This window comes from Sceloporus undulatus, chromosome 1 (assembly GCF_019175285.1).
Source record: "Sceloporus undulatus isolate JIND9_A2432 ecotype Alabama chromosome 1, SceUnd_v1.1, whole genome shotgun sequence".
NCBI lineage: Eukaryota > Metazoa > Chordata > Lepidosauria > Squamata > Phrynosomatidae > Sceloporus > Sceloporus undulatus.
The window spans coordinates 159,424,619-159,430,618 of record NC_056522.1 but is presented as its reverse complement, the minus strand read 5'-3'; the positions used below and the strand labels follow the sequence as shown (position 1 = coordinate 159,430,618).

At 42.7% G+C, this 6,000-nt stretch overlaps 1 protein-coding gene across 3 annotated transcripts in view; it reads left to right on the top strand.

Annotated features, from left to right (window-relative positions):
• Nucleotides 1–1,496: 1,496 nt before the first annotated feature.
• SIL1 (SIL1 nucleotide exchange factor) overlaps nucleotides 1,497–6,000 on the top strand; it is a 64,573-nt gene continuing 60,069 nt past the window's right edge. The window contains exon 1 of one of the 3 annotated variants that reach the window (XM_042445002.1): nucleotides 1,497–1,575. The gene's annotated coding sequence lies outside the window, so the exon portion shown is untranslated. Of the gene's footprint in view, nucleotides 1,576–1,681; nucleotides 1,706–6,000 lie in introns of those variants that run through there. The other 2 variants (XM_042445000.1, XM_042445001.1) reach the window with 2 other exon arrangements.

The following is a 6,000-nucleotide window of genomic DNA, read 5'->3' as shown; positions in this document are numbered from 1 at the left end:
TGCGCGGCCAAGGGGGCGGAGCTTTGTGCGCATGCGCTCACTTCGCGTGTAAAATCTCGCGGCTGTGTTGTTTCCCCCCCTCCTTCTCTAACCCATCGCGAGAAAGCGGCCATTTTGTTTTCTATCCTTACTCCCTCAGGAGTCCTCCCCCTCCCCTCCTCAAAATTCTTGAATTGATGGATCTTTCATTTTAGGAGACTTCCTGGCTTTTTGTAGCGTTGTGTTTCTTTTACCTAGGAACGACAGGCCTCCAAGTCGCTTAATAAGTTAAAACAAGGTCCAAAACACACTGCAGGAACAATCCTAGGGAATGCTGGGAATTGTAGTTCGTTGTGGCACCAGGGCTCGTTTCTGACACAGGTTAAATGTCTCACAAAACTACAGTTCCCAGGATTCCCAATTCCACAGGTTTATCGCTCTTTGAACAATTAAAGAAATTACTGTATAACTTAATTCTTCTTTTGTTTCTTCCTGTCTCTTTCTTTCTTTCTTTTGTTTCCCTAATCTTCTTGTTGACTTCCTTAATTCGCCACTCTGGAACAGTCTTACTGTAATAGCTATATTTAGAATATTCAATATTAATATAATTTGTTACTAACAGTTAGGAGAGAGGTTTAAAGAAAAAATCTAGGCCCGAAAAGTTGTTTAGATAACTGAGGTCACCAAAGCATTCCAGGCACCAGAACTGGCATTGAACACAAATAAATAAATAAATATTATTTATAAATAAACACACACACATAAATATTATTTATTTATAAATATACATATAAACAAATAAAAAATTTAATAACATTTATAAATAAATATACACATAACTAGATAATAAATATTATTTATTTATTTATAAATACACATATAAATAAAAGTATTATTAATAATGTTTATAAATAAATAAATATACATATAAATAAAATATTATTAATTTATTTATAAATATACACTAAATAAATAAATATAAGTATAAATTATTATTATTATTATTATTATTATTATTATTATAAATAATGTGTGGAATGCACTTAAGAAACATTATGGCACAGAGAGAGTTTAGAATTGAAACTAATAAGGGAGTGTGGGTCCAGGTTTTCAAATGGACCTTTAATGTGTGCATCTATCCACCAATAGATGTGAGAATTCTCATGTATAAGTTTCCTTTGTCTAAGAACCAATAAAACCTTGGGTTACTTTCTTTTTGGTGCTACGGATTTCTCCGCTCTGGAAACCCCACAACAAACTCCAACTCCCAGAATTCCATAGCCTTGAGCCAAAAAAAAGAGATCTACACTTTTCTTCCCCTCTCCCTAAACAAATATGGCGATTTCTTCCACTTCCGCCCGGAGAGGAAGAACAAAGAAAGGGAGCCCGGAAGCTTCTCCTCCAACCCCTGGGTGGGCCCCTCTATAATCTTTGCTACCTCTACAGAGGAGTCCTGTTATGAGTCGCCAGCTGCGTGGGAGGAGCGGAGTCCGCTTCGCCTAAAATGGCGGCAGGGCGTGACGTGGCTGCTTTTGATTGGTGGAACGGGCTGCTCGCTCCGCTCAGGCTCCTACTGGGAGGAAGGCTGGGCAAGAGGTAGGAGGCTTGAGGGGCAGCTGATGGAGGGACTCTGAGCAGCCGCAGGAATAACCCGCTTTGGCACCGCTCTAACAGCCGGGGCTCCGTGCCGTGGGGGATTCTGGGAGCTGTAGTTTTTGGGAGACATGTAGGCTGCACCCCAGTTAACAGAAACAATCCTCCGTTGACGCCGCTTTAACTGTGTTTTATTGTTGTCATTGCTGTAGTCCGCCTTGATTCCCTAGGGAAAAGGCGGAATATAAATAATTTATACTATTATTATTAACTGCCCTGGTGTATATAGGTCCCAAACAACACTGCAGAAATAATAATCCAGTTTGAGATCACTTTAACTGCCCTGGCTCAATGCTAGGGGATTCTGGGATTTGTAGTTTTGTGAGACACCCCAACCTTTTCTGTCAGGGAGCCCTGGCGCCACAAATAAACTACAACTCCCAGGATTCAGCCATGGGTTGAATTATTACTATTGTTATTACTAAATGCAGTGTGGATGCAGCCTTGGCCTTTCTGTTAGAGAGCTCTGGTGTCACAACGCACTACAAATCCCAGGATTCCACAGCATGGCAGTTAAAGGGATGTGAAATGGCATTGGCTCTTCTGCAGCATGGCAGCAGCCTAGGACTCTGGAGACCAGGGTTCAAATCCTTGCTTGGCCTTGGAAGCACACTGGTTAGCATTGGGCCAGTCACACTCTCTCAGCCTCGTCCGAATGTTGCTTGCCAAGAAAATCCTGGGATAAGGTCACCAAAGGCAGTCATATAACCACAGCCACAAAAGTGTTCAGAGAGATAGCTTTCCTTGTCTTTTTCAGCACAGAACGTCCTTGAAAGTAACTGGGCAAAAGAACTCTGTGGTCCAAAACACACTTGAAGAAATAATCCAGTTTGAGACCGCTTTAAACTGCCCTGGCTCAATGCTAGGGGATTCTGGGATCTGTAGTTTTGTGGGACATTTAGCCTCCTCTGTCAGAGAGCTCTGATGCCACAATGAAATACAATTTGCAGGATTCCATAGCACTGAGTCAGGGCAGCTAAAGTGGTCTCAAACTGGATTATTTCTGCAGTGTGTTTTGGACCTTCGTTGGCACATTCCCTTTGTTTTATTTCTGCATCTGACAAAATGAAATTTATTCTTCCTTATGCAAACAAAAACCCGTGAGTGATACCTTTATTGGCCAACCGAAATGCACAGTATGCTTGTTGCAAGCTTTCGAAGCTCCATGGGCTTCTTCATCAGGCAAGATGTTACAAACCAAGGAACTGGAGATGTTAGTCAGATGCCTGTATGTTGTTTCAGTCCTTAGTAAAGATGTTATGCAGGTAGTCTCCTCCTCCTTCTTGCCATGCAACAGCAGGGAGATTTTCAAAGTCCAGGACATTTAAAGTCCATTTGCATCTCCACAGGGATGCCCTGTTTTGCAATCCAGTATGTCTCCATTCCAATGAGGCCACAGGCAAATGGACTTTAAATGACCTGGACTTTTAAAATCTCCCTACTGCTGCATGGCCAGAAAGAGGAGAGCCTGCTTGCAAAAGACATCCTCCCCATCATAACATCTTTACTAAGGACTGAAACAACATGCAGGCATCTGACTAACATCTTCAATTGTTTTTTTCCTCTCCTGTTTGGTTTGTAACATCTTGCCTGATGAAGAAGCCCATGGAGCTTCGAAAGCTTGCAACAAGGATATTGTGCATTTCGGTTGGCCAATAAAGGTATCACTGATGGATTTTTGATTGCATTTGTTAAATGGCCAACACAGCAACCTCTGCATGTTATTCTTCCTTAGTTAGGCCTGTTACAGACTGCCAAAATAAAGCTGCTTCGAGCCTTGTTGGAGGTATGCTATTTTAAATGATGCATGGGTCCTAAGAGTCCGGAAGTCGTGCCAAAGCCACACTCCATTCCTAAGCACTGGAGGGCAGCTTTGGTGCAGCTTCCGGATTCTTCTGATGCATGCATCATTTAAACAGCATACCTCCAAAGAGACTCGAAGCAGCTTTATTTTGGCAGTCTGTAACAGGCCCTAGTCTCAGTACTGCTGCTGGGAGAGGTACCACTTTGATTGGGGCCGTTTCACTTCAGACAGCAGTTAACGGCTCAGAGGAATGGCTGTTGCTCCACAAACAAACACTCACCTAGGAAACAAGCATCTAAGGATGAAGAGACATTTAGGTCCTGTCTTCTCGTTTTCTAAGTTTGGGAAACTTAATTTTTCAAACTACAATTACTATTTTTGCTTGGGAAGCCTAGGCATTGTAGTCCCCAAAAGTTACTTTTCTGATTTCAGTGGTTGCTCCTCTTGCTGCTGATAATGCGTGAGAAGAATTATAGAATCATGGAGTTGGAAGAGACCCCAAGAGCCATCCAGTCCAAACCCCTGCCATACAGGAACTCACAATCAAAGCATCCCTGGCAGATGGCTGTCCAGCCTCTGTTTAAAGACCTCCAATGAAGGAGACTCCACTACATTCTCAGGGAGTGTGTTCTACTGTTGAACAGCTCTTACTGTCAGGAGGTCCCTCCTAATGTTGAGGTGGAAACTCTTTTCCTGTAGTATAGTTGGGTGAGTCCTTTGTTTCTAGGGCACTGGTTCTCAACCTTCTTAATGCTGTGACCCTTTAATGCAGTTCCTCATGTTGTTGTGACCCCCCCAACCATAAAATTGCTGTGTCTCGGTTCCTAAGACCATCAGAAATATGTGTTTTCCGATGGTCTTAGGCAACCCCTGTGAAAGGGTTGTTCAACCCCCAAAGGGGTCACAACCCCACAGGTTGAGACTGCCACTCTAGGATGACAGCCTAGGATGCAAGCTGCCACCTATCTGTGTTGTAGAAGGGAAGCATAGAGGCAGAGGGAATAATAAAAAGTAATGTAGGAGTCAAGGAAGGCAGAAGTGTCTCCTCCCTCCCTTTTCATCCCAAATCCTTAGCTGCCAGCCATGCTTGCTCTAACTCTGGATGTTCTATCAAAAGTGAAACTGCATCTTGTGTTTAAAGTAGGGTGAAGAGCTCAATTGAAGTGTTATTTTTATTTCTTCTTACAAGTAGGTGTGTAAGGAGAGAGCCAGCATGGTGCAGTGGTTTGAGCGTTCAACTACAACTCTGGAGACCAGTGTTTGAATTCTGGATCAGCCATGGAAACCCAGTGGGTGACCCTGGGCAAGTCACGCTCTCTCAGCCTCAGAGCATGGCAATGGCTAACCCTCTTTGAAGAAATTTGCCAAGAAAACCCCATGATAGGGTCACCTTAGGATTGCCATAAGTGGGAAATGACTCGAAGGCACACAATAGCACAAGTGTGTAAGGAGGCCTCATCCAGATCAGGCCGACCAAACTGAAACCTTACTCCTCCCACATATTATTTTCTTAACCTAAGTTCACCGCCTATTTGTGGGGCTTAAAAAGAGTGGGGGAGATGACTATCCTAATAAATGCATCTTCATTTTCCATGATAGGGGCAGGTCCACGATAATAGAATAGAATGCTGAACTAGTCAAATAATGGCTCCATGTTTGAAAACTACAGTGGGCCCTTGGTATCTGTTGGGATTTGGTTCCAGGATCCTTCATGGAAACCAAAATCTATGAACACTCAAGTTCCATTAAATATAAAGACACAGTAAAATGCTGCCCCTTAAATGGAAAATCAAAGGCCTGTTACAGACTGCCAAAATAAAGCTGCTTCAGGTCTCTTTGGAGGTATGCTGTTTAAATGATGCATGCATCCTAAGAATCCAGAAGCTGCACCAAAGCTGCACTCCAGTGCTTAGGAATGGAGTATGGCTTTGGCGCGACCTCCGGACTCTTAGGACCCATGCATCATTTAAATAGCATACCTCCAAAGAGACCCGAAGCAGCTTTATTTTGGCAGTCTGTAACAGGCCAAAGTTTGCTATTTGGAATTTATATGGAATTTACTTTTTGCTGGGTTTTGGAGACTGCTAAACACAGGAGGAGCAAGCAAAGTGACAGGTGTCCCTGCTGCAGGTTCTGTGTAGATGGCTGACAAATTGAAGGAGTCTGTCTCTTTCATTCTTGTGAAGTGGGTCACTGACACAAACTTCATAAGTTCTCTTCAATACATGGAAAACCTTGAGGAAGGAAAAGCTGTCAGGTTAGGCTAGACATCTGAATGCCAGACGCCTACACCAGGAAGAGATTTATAGTTGCCATCTGGTAACTGGCCATCTGGTCACTACGTTCGTGGCTGAGTGATTGAAATTTATGTTCTTGAAAATGTCTGCAATTAAACTTTGGTGCTATTTTTTAAAAAATTAAGTTGCCTTGTTTTGGCTTTACTTCAAGGTTGCTTTTGTGCTCAGTCAGTCCTCACATAATTGCCAACCTGTGGATTGTGACTGAAATTTATTTATTGGTTATGTAGTTACATTTATATGCCACTTTTCTCCATTGAACTCAAG